The sequence below is a fragment of the Cyprinus carpio genome, unplaced genomic scaffold (genome assembly GCF_018340385.1).
Source record: "Cyprinus carpio isolate SPL01 unplaced genomic scaffold, ASM1834038v1 S000006759, whole genome shotgun sequence".
In the NCBI taxonomy this organism is placed as follows: Eukaryota; Metazoa; Chordata; class Actinopteri; order Cypriniformes; family Cyprinidae; genus Cyprinus; species Cyprinus carpio.
Window position 1 is genome coordinate 365,667 of NW_024879356.1, and position 16,571 is coordinate 382,237.

The window sequence follows — 16,571 nt, forward strand, 5'->3', positions numbered from 1 at the left end:
CTCATTAGAGTATTAGTAGGCTTAGGTTAAGGTTACGGTAAGTAGAATTTTGACGTACTTGCAAAGATAGTTATAGTCAGTTTGTCTGTTGGGGAATTATCAAAATAAAGTGTTAGCATATATTTAGCAGACATACTACTAATACTCCAATGACATGTAGTTGCATAGTTACTTATACACAGCTGTCTAAAGGGTACCATCAAAATAATAAAACTAATATTACAATAAAAAATTGTTCAAAGCAAATGTGTCATATTACACATTCATCGGATCTGATATCTGATCATATGGCTGTTTGAGAAAAAAATATATTATTATTATAATTATTATTATTATTACTATACATTTGTGGCACTGCTGTGGTAGTATGGAAGCCCAGGTTTCTTTGACAGTGGCCTTCAGCTTATCTGCATTTTTTGGTCTCTTGTTTCTCATTTTTCTCTTGACAATACCTCATAGATTCTCTATGGGGTTCAGGTCTGGTGAGTTTGCTGGCCAGTCAAGCACACCAACACCATGGTCATATAACCAACTTTTGGTGCTTTTGGCAGTGTGGGCAGGTGCCAAATCCTGCTGGAAAATGAAATCAGCATCTTCAAAAAGCTGGTCAGCAGAAGGAAGTATGACCAAAATTTCTTGCTAAATGGGTTCAGTGACTTTGGTTTTCAAAAAAACACAATGGACCAACACCAGCAGATGAAATTGAACCCCAAATCATCACAGACTATGGAAACTTAACACTGGAGCTTCTCCACCCTTCCTCCAGACTCTAGGACCTTGGTTTCTAAATGCAATACAAAACTTGCTCTCATCTGAAAAGAGGACTTTGGACCACTGGGAAACAGTCCAGTTCTTCTTCTCCTTAGCCCAGGTAAGACGCCTCTGACGTTGTCTGTGGTTCAAGAGTGGCTTAACAAGAGGAGTACGACAACTGTAGCCAAATTCCTTGACACGTCTGTGTGTGGTGGCTCTTGATGCCTTGACCCCAGCCTCAGTCTATTCCTTGTGAAGTTCACTCAAATTCTTGAATCGATTTTGCTTGACAATCCTCATAAGGCTGCGGTTCTCTCGGTTGGTTGTGCATCTTTTTCTTCCAACACTTTTTCCTTTCACTCAACTTTCTGTTAACATGCTTGGATACAGCACTCTGTGAACAGCCAGCTTTTTTGGCAATGAATGTTTGTGAATGTTAGTCTTCCCCATGATTGTGTAGCCTAGTGAACCAAACTGAGAGACCATTTTGAAGGCTCAGGAAACCTTTGCAGGTGTTTTGAGTTGATTGGCTGATTGGCATGTCACCATATTCTAATTTGTTGAGATACTGAATTGGTGGGTTTTTGTTAAATGTGAGCCAAAATCATCACAATTAAAAGAACCAAAGACTTAAACTACTTCAGTCTGTGTGCATCGAAACTTTTCCATGACATTTTAATTTATTGAGATGCACCTGTAAATCATCATACTCTTAAAAGCTATAACCACAAATAAGTAAATATTATATAATACATTAAAACTGTTCTTATAAATATTTATAAGATGATATGACATAAGGTTTTTATATAATGCATTATGCATTCATTATAATGCCTTAAGAATACCCTTATAATGTATTATAAATATGGGCTCCACAGAAAGTGTTACCAAAATTTCTATTTCAAACTAATTTCTATTCTATTCATCACACAATCCTGAAAATATGTTTAACCTGAAAAAAATATGTCTTTGCCACTAAATTTCAGAAAACTAGTGCTGTGTGGGTTTCTAACACAGTGCCTGATAGATTGATTGAAAATTTGACAGCCACACTCCCCAACCACCAAAATCAATCTCTCCATATTTTTTTCCATCAACTATATATACAGGTGGAGCTGGGGAAGGTGGAGGGTTTCAAAGGAACTCTGAAAGCATGCAGCGAAATGTTCTAGTGAATGCTGACCAACCATTTAAATGTAAAGCAGCGAGCTCATTTGCTGCGTATGCAACATGAACCAATCAACTTGTGCCAAGCAGTTTAACACTGTGAACATTATTAGTTTGTGTAAATGACCCATTGGCCAGCGCTATCTAGAGTTTCATGACAGAACTTGGCATTTATTGTAGTTTATTTTCACCCCTATAGAACTTTAAATATAGAACTATAACAAATTTCACTTCTGAGAACCCTTGAAATGTAAAAAGCGTCCATAGATGAAGTCTCTTGTCACGTCTACCATATGTTAAAACCAGTTGGAAACGTCATATATGTGCTATCCCATCTGTTGCACGTTTTTTTTTGCAGCTAATGCATAAGGCATGCATTCATCTCTATGTGTTTTATTGTAGTTGATGAACCCCTTAAAGACGACAGCTGTTTGCATTGAAAACATCTTATGTTGATCAAGTTAGCATTAACGCGACCTGGTGAAAAAGGCAAAGGGAATAGGCCAGACCGCCGGGTTTTGTGCGGCTACAATTACTTTCCCGCCCCTAACCCCACTTACATCCAAATTGCTGCCATGGGAGAACTTTTGAGAATAATGGTGAAATGGCTACACAATCATGCTACTAACACTGCTGACCTACAAATAATTGGGAAATGAGTTAGCTAGAGGCCTGCAGGGGTGTGTGTGTGTGTGTGTGGGGGGGGGGGTTTGGTTCATTTCGCTGATCTTAACTGCCTGAAGTATTGTGCCTCCCTCCTCCAATCACCTTTTGAGGAGCAGGTGCAAGATGGGAAATGGAGAGCTACCCCCTAACCATATGCCACACACATACACACACATCTCCCCCCTAAAACTGTCTCTCTGTGATAGGCCAAATGAATAAGCCCCAGCAGCCCCAAATGAAGGGTTCTGGTGTGCCTGGCATAGAGATGGAGAACAAGAGGGTGTCTGGGCCATGCTGCACCCTGCAGAGACAAGTTGGACCCCAAGGCAGTGAGGTCAGTGCGCTTCTATAGGGATGCAGGGGAGTGTGCCGGGACCATTTGCGCCACAGACAAAGTGACAGGGGCCGAGCGTATCCAACAAGCCAAACCACCCGGAAATGACACAAAGGCAAACAATTTGGTTTGCTGCCTGAGTATCACTGGCGCGAGGCGAGCTGTGCAGCCTGTTTTAATGGAATCACAACCGCGCACAAAGACAGAGAGGGGGGTAAACACAGCGCCTTTGCTTTCTCAGCCCCCATCAGGCTTTCAGCTGCTAAATAAAATGATGCCATAAAAAGAAATGAATGAATTTAAAAGGCAAATGAAAAAGCTCACAGTTGTTTTGATACAACTGTTCAAATTAAATGTATGCTCTAGAGTTGAAATACTTGGACTATTTTCACAGTACAGACGAATCCACATCATGTGTAACAAGAAAGACAAAAAATAAGTAACAACATAAACATTAATAAACACTTTTGTTGTCCATGTTGAATTCATCCATATATGGAGAGGACAGGCATACGGAATCTTTTGGGCATTATACTGCATTGTGTCGACAGATCAAGCGATCAAGCTGTAGAAAACAAACACATTCTCATAAACGGTCCTTTTGTAACTATCATATCTAGGTTTGGAGTCAGTAAGACTGTTTTTAAAAGGAATTAACACTTTTATTTAGCAATGTTGCCTTAAATTGATCAAACGGGATAGAAAAGACTTTTATAATGTTACTTCAAACAAATGCTGTTCTTTTAAATGTTCTATTCATCACAGAATTCTGAAAAAAATTTCTATTCATCACAGAATTCTGTATAAAGATTTACATTGTTAATAATAATTTTTAAAAAATTTCTTGAGCACCAAATCAGCATATTAGAATGATTTCTGAAGGATTGTGTGATACTGAAAATTGATGTGATGGCTGCTGAAAATTCAGCTTTCCACTCACATGAATAAAATACTTTTTATATAATATATATATATATATATATATATATATATATATATATATATATAATATAAATATAAATATAAATATAAATATAAATATAAATATATATATAAATATATAAAAGAAAACAGTCATTTCAAATTATAGTAATATTTCACAATTTTACTATATTTTTTGATCAAATAAATGCAGCCCAAACATTTGAATGGAACTTTGTAGCACATATGTTTGTATATGTCTGTATCTACTTTAATTTTCATGTCACGTGTAGCTTGAGAAGCTTTCCCAACAGTGAACATCTGACGCTCAATGGTTAAAAATGGCTTCAAGCATCCATGCATACAACAAGTACTTAGAAAGATGAAAATATCCAGAAAGTCAAGCAAACATGCCAGTGGCTCTTTACTTGAACCCTCAAATCAAATCAACACTTGTTTGCAATCATTCAAAGCGTCATGTTGAATGGTTTCTGTGAATTTTAGACAAGGATAAACTTCTCACTAACAAATAATATTGTGCGTCTAGCCCGAGCCTGTGGGACTGAGAGCAGGTTTAGCCAGAGATCCACGAACCTGAACCTGGATCATCAATCGCATGGTGTAACGGCTTCTGCTGCTGCTTTTAATTTCCCCAGTGCCTCTGAGTCCTGACTCTCTACCGCTGGAAGGAGTTTCACTTTAAAGTGACAAAGGCATTTACTGAGGGAGAAATAATGTCAGTCGATGCCGGACTCTGAGCCGCCCGCTCCGATGGGAGAGGGTCATTTCTTTGCAGAAGGATGCAAACTTCTGATCTAAAGCCTCCAGTGTCAGGATCATTTGCATTTAATTGCAATACCAAAATCACCTTACATGGTGAAGGTTTAACCATCAGAGTGTGTTACGGGAAGCCATTAAGCCTGGATCAGTAACAGCACGTTTAAGCAAGCATGTGCACCTGGATGAAAAGCCAAGTATAGCTGGTCAGCAGCTTTTGTTGTTAGATGCTGGTGTACTGGTGAAGGCTTCTTAACTTAAGAAACTATTTGAGTCTCTGTACAATGTTTTCGATTAATTAAAATTAGAGTGTCTTTGTTGTACTTAACATTTAGAAATCAGTTTATAAAAGTTGGTTCTAAGTCAATTATAAATTATATCATTGGTTTTGGGTGAACTTTCCCTTTAAGGATGCACTATGATGGGAATAAACAGCAAACACATTACAATAAGGTCTCATTAGACAATATTAGTTACTGCAATAACTAACAATGAGCAATGTATTTGTTAAAGTATTTGTTAATCTTAGTTAAAGTTTATTAACTGTTCATAGTCAATGTTAACTCACTTCCATTAAATAATGTTAGCAGATATAACTTTAGATTTAATAATGTATTAGCAGGCTAAATGTTGCAGTTAACATTATCTATGATTAACAAATGCTTTAGTCGTATTTTTCATTGCTACAGTAGTTTTGTTTGTCTAATGTAGTTAACTAATGTTATCTAATATAATCATATAAATGTACTCATTGAAACATAGTCCCATGTTTGAAACCGATGCACAAGCTAAGTGTCAAATTGAGGTTATGATTAATATTGTCAGACTTCCTTTATAAAACATTACCTCATCACCAAGACAAGACTGTAAAGATGTAGAAAAAATGCACGGCACTATCAGATTTTATGTAGTGTAGTTTACTAAATTTATATAACAATCTTTGAATAAGTGATATCCATCTCACACGGAGCAAATGAATGTCTAATTGTAACGCCATTACAGGTTTAATTCCACAGATTGAAATCCACTTGCCAGCCCGATAGCAACATTTTTGTGCTGTCAAAGTCAGTTTAAGGAAAAAAGCGCTAATTTTACCACTGGTTCTCATGAAAATTTCAGGCTGCCAAGTCTCTCATTGATTTCCATGAAATCCATAACAGAGTGGCTGTGCCTAGAATACATCTAACTTTCACATCTAATGTGGCCGATCGCAAAAAAATCAACAGATTTCATATTCAGAATAAAGGCCAACCATCCATAACCCGACGACATAGTGAGCACGTAAGTCATCTGAGTCCACGCTATTGCTACGACAAAGGTAATCAATCACTCCTTTGTGCAATTGGCATTCTGGTGCGGACTGGTGGAAGAGTGCAAAGATAATGAATGAGAAGACTAGAGCACATGTCCCAGCCCCAGGAGAGGAGCTGTCACAGAGGGGATGTGACGGGGGGTTGGGGGGCATTTGGGCGTTCGGCTTTGAACGAGGAGGGATCACATGACTTGTCTTGTCTGCACAGCTAAAATGAGAGGTGAGGAGAGCAGCTTCTTAATAGACTCAACTGGACAATGATGAAACAAAGAAAATGGTATTAGGACAGATTAATGACTGGACAAGTGGACATTTATTTAAAAAAAAAAAAAAACTTAATATTTGATGAATATGGATGGATAAGAATGTTCTTTACACTGTAGAAGTGTTATACGTTTCTTTAAAATGAATTACATGAGATGCTGATTAATTACAATTAATCAAATATATCAATGAAAATAGTTCGAAGACAGCTTTGATAAAAAAGCTTATATATTAATCATTTTGCATTATGATATACATACTACATGCAATAAAATTGATAAATAATTATAATTACTTAGTAAATTAATTTCTATAAAAAATCTTTTTAACAGTAGTGTGTATATATATATATATATATATATATATATATATATATATATATTTATCCATCTATAGTTTAATTTATTCACATTAATTAAACTATAAATGGATAAATATATATATGTATATATATATATATATATATATATATATATATATATATATATGTGTGTGTGTGTGTATATATATATGTATGTGTGTATATATATATGTATGGTGTGTGTATATATATGTGTGTGTGTGTATATATATGTATGTGTGTGTATATATGTATATATGTATATATGTATATGTATATGTATATATGTGTGTGTATATATATATATATATATATATATATATATATATATATATATATATATATTATCCATTTATAGTTTAATTTATTCACATTTAGGGGGAAAAAAAACATTAAAACATTTTATTTTTGCCTTCTCCACTCCCCTGTGAAGCAATATATTAATATGCAGCGATTTTCAATCTCAATGGTGTGGGGATGTTGCTAGACAAAAGTGATTTAAGATAGCTAATTTAACTGTACTGTCAAATAGTCTTGGTCTGAATAAAATTATACCAAAGCACAGTATTTTTGATTAACCCACTAATGGCCATCTTATATTCATTTGTAATCAGCTCAATTGCTGAGCCACTGCTAGTAGAAAAAAAAAACTGTTAATCACACCTCTAAGGACATATTAAGCAAGTATAAAAAGTGAGGCACTAAAATGACGTCCTGCTGATACCGCCTCAGGGAACGTGGAGTCCCAATTTGACGTTCAAACCAAATTTAACTGTATAACAATGATGATTGCAAAATAATGGCTTTGAACCCCCTGGAGAACAGACCAGGTTTGCTAAACTGCCTCTCAGGCAAGTCAAAAATTGGCACAGACAGCAGCGTGTCTCTCAGTTACTTGATCAAGCATTACAGGCAACTCAATGTTATTTATTTTTTGGAGCACTGGCTTAATTTCACTCCAAAAACTGTGATAAGATTTGGTTAAATGTAAAGTGTAGGTGGTCTAACAAAGAGTCTTGGATAATTTCCATACATTTACGCACAGCTTGCTCTAGAATTACGCTCTCTCTCTCTCTCTCTCTCTCTCTCTCTCTCTCTCTCTCTCACCTCAAGGTATTAAACTCCTTGGGGATTATTGTTATTTTCCACCCTTGATATGAACGCAGGAGATGCACAGATGAGGCACATGGCCCACCGCATGCACACACAATGAGGATATTATGCTAATGGGTGGCATGTCCATTTCCCATGGTGCTCTTCTCATTTACACAAAAATGCCATGCGGAAGAAGGCAAACTGCAGTGTTGAGTGGGACAAAGGGAGCCTGTGCTGTTTGCTGAGATTCGGGTTAACCCCAAAACAAACATATACATAGCAGTACCTCACTAGTGAAAGAGAGGCTATAAGCTGAGATGTGTCTATTCTGCAGTCATCAATTTACTTGCAGCTGTATATTGTTTAACTCTGAACATCTGATCTCTCCTCTTGAAGCTGTAGGCACCATGATTGAGTATTTACTGTACACAGCTTAAGTTAACTGGTGTTTTGTTGGATACCATGTGCAGCAGAAACTTGGATTAACCATGCTGAAAAAACAAAAATTTGTTCAAACAAAAAAATATATCTTTGTGCAATTTGGATCATCTTAAATTTCAAAATGTCTTAACTTATTTAAAATGGGCAAGTTGTTATTGTCCAAATGATGTGTCATTATTAACACTTTGAAATAAAATCAATTTGATTTGGAAAAGTGTGTAAAATTTTATGTTTTTATGGATGGTCACAATTGTGACCGGTGGGATAATGTGCATACTGAATTAAACATATTTCTGCAGTCATAAAAATTGTTATATACAGTATATCATCCGGCTAGTTTAAAATTCTTTAATCACATTCTATGGTGGACTTATTATGCACACGCAAAAAACCTTATACAACATGAATAGGAATACTGAGATAATAAAATACAACCATCAAAGTATTTCAAATGTGTTACTTTTTTGTAAAACATACCATCAAATTTGTATATTAGTGCTACCAGTATTACAACATCAGTACTGTAACTTATTTGTAACATTTGCTCTTTTAATTTAGTGCAATATTTTGTCATTGCAACATTTTAGTGTGATTTTCACTAACAACTGAGATTGGATAGTTAAAATGGTATGGCGTTAAACAGTCAGGTTTTACTAAAGACGCACAGTGATGAATCAGCGCTGAAAAGGCATGGACATAGTTATTTTGCACTTGAAATGGCAGCAATTGTTGTTTCTAGGAGGAGGCACCGTGGTAGAAGGGTAGAGGATTTTTTTCCACACGTACAGTATTAATTAATTTTGAATGCCAGAAGAACATATAGTTTTCTAAGCCATGTTATTTTTAATTTGCTTCAGGAAATAAAAGATGACTTGGAACCCTCAACTAGGAGTCACGAAATACCAGGTCTATCAAAACTTCTTGCAACCCTTTTTTGGCCTCTGGTTCTTTTCAATGTACTGTGGCTTCTTTATTTCTTTATTCTTCATTTGCGACAATGCTAATTTGCGCTGCGCTTTGGATATAGCGTTGGTCAATATGTAAATGAGATGTTGCATCTGTGTTCTTTAATTTGTGCGTTGTTAGTAAATCACCACGCAGAAATTTCCACGCCCATCGGAGCTGTTTTGGAATTGTACTCTCACAATAATTTGCCCTGTTTAGTAAAACTGGCCCTAATTTGATACTCAAAAACATTTTTTTTTATTATAATCAGTGTTGAAAAACTTGTGCTGCTTAATGTTTTTGTGGAAATCATGATTTTTTTTTTTTTTGATGAAGTTCAAAAGAAGATAATTTTTTAAAATGCATCCATACTAAATAAGAGTAATTTTTTTTATTGTACTGTATTAACCGCAAACCTTTGAATTGTGGTATATATATATATATATATATATATATATATATATATATTATATATATACACACACACACACACACACATTTGTTTTCACAAATTCAAAAAATTTGAGAAACTGTGACATCAAGTGCATGCGTATGTGCGCAGACGCATAGTGTTTCTTTACAATGTGAAATCGCAAACTACTGGCCTGGCATGCATAAAACAGTGCTTTTAGACTTTTTTTGCAAATCCATGTGAACGGGGATCAGCTTAGACAAGCAAGCCACTTTAGGACAGGTTTTTGTGAGCAGTTTAGGTAGTCCAGTCTGTGTTTTCATCAAAACAAAGGGTACATAAACATATGGGAGAGCTCTGGCTAATGACTAGATTTGCTCATCAGTGTGATTTCTACCAAGGGCACTAGTGGACAGCAAGACATATGCACTGGATTCACAGTAAATGTCAAGCAAGCTACAGCTGCTGGGTCCCAGATGGGTGATCTTTAAACTGCTGCCATCTCCATGACCTCACCTGGTAAGGTGCCCTCTGGGGAGTCAGGGCGCCCTGTTTCTATTCTGGACCGAGCAAAGACTGAATATCCACTGTTCCACGCCAGTGGCATCATCCAAAGGAAAAATGAGTGTAGATAGAGGGAGAAAAAAGGTAGTTGTACAAGATTGCAGTGTTTGAACCACATAAATAAATGGAGGGAAGGGTTAAAAAAGGAGAGCTAAAGGATACAGAGAGAAAGAAACAGGCCTGAAATTCAATTGCATCATCTAAACTAAGAGAACCAGAACGAAACACAAAAATATGGTGCAGTTTTTTGCAGTTGCTCCTCTCAAAAAAGACAGAGAACATGGAGACAGAAACATAGCCCATATATAACTGAGCACAAAGCATTATCAAAAGAGCTGGAAAAACAAAACAAAGAGATCCAAAAAATAGTGTGAGACTAAGACAGCTCCAGCAGAGTTGCCATTCATGAGTAGCTCAGCTAAACAAAGAATCTGAAACACTTGCATGATGGGATACTAGCAGTGGTGGAGGTTTCATTTTGAACTTTGGGGGATGCTTGTGAGTGGACAACAATCAAATGATTCTAGCCTATTTAAACATCACAGCTATTTTTCTTAGGGCAAAACTGCATTAAGAATGTGCTATTAAATAAATATTTGAATACAAAATGAGAAGTCTCCCATTATTTTATGACTGACTAACAATCCAATCTATTCTAATCTATTCTTTTTTAACACTGATAAAAAAGAGTATTTACAGTACATGTCCCACAATGCACCTGTCTCCATGGTCCTCTGATGATTCCTGACACAATACATAAAAGGTGTAAATAAACCCTTAACAAATACTTTTCCATGACCCTTCATCCATGCAAGTCCCCAAGAACAGCTGGAAACCATAAAAGTAGAATACTTTCAGCTTAACATGCCTATAGAGACAACATTATAAAACATATGCCCGGTAAGAGTGGGCAATCTAGGGGGGTTCAGAGACACTCTGTCTCGACGGGGGAGAGTCTCAGTGTCATTAAGTCTTTATTCTTTCTTGGAATCTCTTGAGACCACAAAGCCGAGCCAGATGAACAGGAGAGAATAATACCAGAGCTTAACAAACAAATGAACAACTGACCACATTTACATGCACATTTTCCAATTTCAAGCCTTTATCTTGAAAGCAGTTTATATGATTCACATCTACTGGAATATTCATAAAAACATGTAATCAACATATTTAGAATAAACTAAAACATTTTGCACCTGCTACTGTCTCATGGAACAATATCAAAATACTGGGAGATGCTGCTCTTGCCAGGTTATGTTTATGTATTTTATCAGTAATTAATCAGAAATTGTCATGCATTATCAATTCAGTTATATATCTGGAATATAACCATATTCTGAGGAAAATTCAGAATATTTTGTGCATGACACCGTTCAGTATGTGAGATCCAGAACACAGTGGCACAGTCCTAGTGAGTGTATACGCTTCAGGTTACTGTGTCTGACTAAAGAAAACATGAGGGGGTCTTAGAAAAATGACTCAGTACTGAGACGTACAGAAGATGACAAGTTTTTACTATAAAAAACAAGACACCAAAGGCGACAAAAGAGCGAGATCTGAGAGGGTTTGCTCAATTTGTATCTGTAGTATGCAAAGTTTTAGTGCTTCATTGACTATATCAGGAAACTTTTTCGGTTCTATACAACCTGTTTAAACTTTGAGTCCAAGAGTACAAGTTAACTTTCCTAACCCCACTGGTGAAATACTGGCCATTTATACAGAAGAACTGAATGGAATGTTTGATCTGTGAGTGTTAGCATGATAGATCTCTATTTCACGTAAGCAGAGTCTTTGATAAAACTTGATAGGTGCATCAAAATGAGTCTTGATCAAACAGAGAAAAGCGGGATTTCTGCTGTTTTATAATGCTAATAACCAAGAGTTCCTTGTTCATTATCCAATTATCTGCAGATAAAATAAAATAAAATAAAATAAAATAAAATAAAAATAAAATAAAATAAAATAAAATAATGTGTTTGCAGGGTTTTTCAAAAACTGTAGAAAAGCCTATCAATAATAATATTATATTTTATAATATAATTTTATAATATAATATAATAGAAATATAATATAAATAATATAATATAAATTATTTGATAGTCTTTTTACGCAGTTCTGAAAAAACCTAGCAAACACATGAGCGTAATCATGTTTAAATTAGCCTGATCTGAAAAACTTAGCTTTTTCCCTGTCTGTTCAGCCTCCAGAGCTCAGAGGTGGTTTGACAGAGCCTGTGCAAACAGATTTTTATAGCAAAAATATGAACAGCTGTTGGAGTTTAATTTATTTTTTGCCGCTTGGCTGGCTGCTTTCTTTCTTGTCCAGTACTGGCCCAAATCATTTTCTGGAAATGTAGCTAAGGGTTTAAATGAATGACGTTAAGAGTTTTATTTTTTCAGTCCTATTTGATCTACATTTAATTCTGGTTAATTTTCAAAATATAACATCTACCATAATGCATTTACAATATGTTTAAACCATTTAGAAAAGGCCCTTCAGTCCCAACGCTTTCCTTGGCACTGTACAAATTGCTCTGTGAAAATTCCAGCCGATTCACAGAAAATGAGAGGTCCACAGAGGTAGGCTACTGATATCTTTTATGGTTCCAGGACAAGAAAATGAAGACATTCCTCAGTGGACACTGCAGAAACCAATAAACCACCGTCGAGTCTTTAATAGCTCCACCACCAGAGTCGCTTTGGTGAATCCTTCTGCACCAAATGAAAGAAAAAAAGGAAAATTGAATTATTAGAACTATTTCTTTCTACTTCTAAAGAAAAATAAATAAACTAATATATAAATAAATATAGTTGAGATTTTAGGTTTAGTTACAGTTATTTTTCTGGCTGGAAAGGGAAAAAGCAATTCCTCTTCCAAGGCAATTGCGAATTAAGCTTGACTCTTTAAAAACGAGCCCCTGGTGGTTCACACAGTTCAATGACTAATTGCTCTGCGTGTGTAATTGGGGCACAGAGAAAAAGAACAGTGAACGAGCAAGAAAGAGAGAGACAGAGAGAGATTTACACAAACAGTTCTCCAAAAAGATCACACACTCACATAGCACACCCTATAAATCACCTATCAATGAAGGCTGATTACTATTCATCTGTTTTAATACACCCACTTGACAGCAAGGACACTACACGAACGGGGAAGACAATCACAAATGAGAGATGCCTTTAATTTATCGTTTGTTTCTCCTAGACCGCAATAGGATTAAATGGAGAAGTCTGTTTGTTTCTCAGATTTGTCTTCTGAGAAGCGAAGCAGTAATCTCACAACGGTCCTCTAGGAGTTTTACAAAACCTGTGCTCAGATTTGCCTAGATATCAATGGTCTGCGATTAAAAATCAGATATTGAAAGATATTATGTAATAATATTATTGACACGGGAGATATTTTAGCAGAATGACTAATCATTATATTACTTATCCTTATGGCAACCATAATCTTTTGCAATGTCTAAAGTAGCATAAGAAGAAATATCTGAGACGACTGATAAGTAAAGATACAATGAGTACATTTTTGTTACTCGTGGCACTAAACACAATTGCAAAAATAATGACATAATATGAAGAACAAAATGAGTAATAAAATCACTTTTGGTGTCCAACTCAGTGTGTTGTGACTAATATATCAAACTATTAAAAGTAATGTTCAGTAAATGAAACAAAGATGAAATGAAATAAAATTAAATAGCTGTAAAACTTAACATAAGAGTCTATTTATGATGCAAATAAATGCGTTTAAGTTGAAGCACTAAAATTACTAAAAATCTGTAATAATTATAAATTAAAGATACATAGAAATAAAAGAAACTAAAATTATCTACAATATAAAAATACACGCTAATTGAAAGTATTATAATAAATAACAACAATACCGTAATGTGTGTGTGTGGTGTGTGTGTGTGTGTGTATACAGCCACCCTAAAAATACATATTTAATATAGGTTCAATTTAGATCAACCTTAATGACACTTCTTGATCCATTCCACAAGGTCAAACATGCCTTTGAAAAGCCTCATTCCTGAATACGTGTATTAGAATGAAAACTATTTAAGTAGCCGATATATCAAAATTCAGGCACACATCTCGTTAAAAGTTCGAAATTGTGGGTGTTAGTTAATTTGCGATGAACATTCACGGCTTCGGTTGAGTGAGTGTCATTTCACACATGTAGTAAGGCACAAGCAGGATGTTGATCAGGTGAGTCTTGTATAAACAAAAAAAGGTGAAAAAAAACGCCTCGTGGGAGTGAATCTGTCAATCTTGAGTGCAAGCCAGTAACAGAGTGCATTACCCTCACTTTTACTTTCAAAACGAAGAACAGCTTTGAAAAATGTGTGAAAAGAAAAAAAAAAAACACTCTTGTGAGCATCACCTAATACGCCTTCACGTCGAACAAAACACGATGCGTTTGAAGACACCTACAGTGCAGCCGAACTACATGCCTGCACTTCCTCTATTCTTACACACATGTAGAAGACACTAGTGCCAAAAGTGATATTTTTCTTGCTTGTCTGGGCTGTCTATACAGCAAATGTTCGTCAGATTACAGCATGAGGAGAAACATCGCTACTGTCCAAACGCTGGCCCTCACTCTGGGATTCTAATTTATATTACAGCTTCCTGTTTTTTTACCACCCCGCTTAACTGTTCCCCATGAGAGAGGTGACTGGTCTAGGGTTTTTTGGATTGCGCGCGTGAGCCGTATGTGAGCCTCTTTTTAGCGCGCACACTCATGACAACATCGCCCTCTGAGTTGCTGAATATCATGCTTGGGAAATGACAATTGGTTCCTCGGATATCTACTGGTCAAGCCCCTGACAAATCACTCCATCTGTCTTCAATTGCATTAAACAACGCGCTGTGCAGATTTCTGCAGCATGCCCTGACTTCCAGACTGGTTTATTTGCCTGGTTTATATACGCTAGGCACTACACATAAAAAAAATAAAATAAAAAAAATGTTTTACATGGCAAAATGGTCTGCAAACAATGTGAACAAAGCAAGTGTAGAGTTTAGTTACGTGCTGTTACTACTAGTACAAAAATTTTTAAGAATAAACAAAAAGTTACCCTTGTATTATTTTTACCACAACTTTACCTTTTGGGGTTTCGGAAGTAACACTTCTTAATACCATCATATATTTTTAACTACACTACCAATCAGAAATTTGGGGTCTGGCAAGTATTTTTTTTTTGTTTTTTTAATTAATTAAATATTGAAAACTGCTTTTCGTTAAGTTTTGCCTCTTTGTCACCCTCTCTGGTTTGAAAACCTGCAATTGCAGCTTTTGGTGGAAGTAATCTTCCTTGTGTGGGCTGTGCGCCAGCATGGCTACCAGCGCGTATTAACTAAATGTTTTGAAGAGTATGTTTGGCATTCATCAGTAACCGCACTGGTGTGAATTCCTATACTTTGCAATCGACAATCTATCTATTGGATATATACCAAAATAAACGCTTTGTACCATATATTGTCCATCTGAACAAGTATAACATCTGCCAATGTTGTTCTGACCAACCTGGAAAAAATCATTACAATATATCGCACTACCCATATTGATTTAATCCGTTAACTTCTGCAATACAGACAGGTTATATTTTTATCTCAAATTATTAATGTTAACACATCCCGCATTGCCCTATAGTGGTATAGTGTGTAATTTCATTTCATGTACAGTCAATCTCTAATTGTCAGCATTCGTATTTCATTTTAATAAATTTTTTCACCCAAAAGCAAATTATGCTTCCCTTCCGAACTAGGTGTCGTAAAATACAGAAAACATTAAAATTACGTAAAAGGCACATCATAATTATTTCTAGCTAGCTGCGTTTGGAAAATGCTTTAAAAACGATCCGCCACCTGCAGGATCCTCACAGGCGATAGCCTAGTAGCCGGCACCCAACTTCTGTACATTTACAGACGTGACGTAATGCCACAGCGGCATGCTTGAATTTCCCCCGAACACCTACCTGTACACCTTAATAGAAAACATTAGTGATAGCTAATCTAAGGAGATCAGGCTTAGCTCAAATACAACATCAAAACACAAGGCAAAATCAATGTATTAGTGTTAACTATTGATTTATCGCTCAAATTTATTAATGTTAACAAAACATCACGAAGTTGGCAGCCTCCTAAATGTGATTAAGTGAGTGTAGACTTTTCATTCGGTAAACAAGTCTAAAAAAACTCTAATTGTCAAATCATGCGTTTCGTTTTGATCGTATTTCTATAACAGGAAATTATTTAAAAAACACACACACAATAAATGCAATCAATGCTCACCCTTCGAAGCTCGTTGTCTCTAACATACAGAAAACAGTTAAAATTACATTCAAAATGCCACATTATAATTATTCTCAGTGCCTTTGAGAAAAGGCTATTAAAAAACGATCACGCCACGCCTGCAGGATCCAACAGTGCGAGAGCCCATAGTAGCCGGGAACAAACTTTTTACATTTACAGACGTGAACGACTGACACGCGGCATGCTGAGAAGTTTACCACGCCAGAAAGAAGGCCGTACCCTGACCAACGAATAAATTAGAAAACATTATTATAAAGCTAACC

At 35.9% G+C, this 16,571-nt stretch overlaps 1 pseudogene; it reads right to left on the minus strand.

Annotated features, from left to right (window-relative positions):
* The window catches only part of LOC122144779, a 110,709-nt pseudogene that overhangs the window by 26,713 nt on the left and 67,425 nt on the right, over window positions 1-16,571 (minus strand).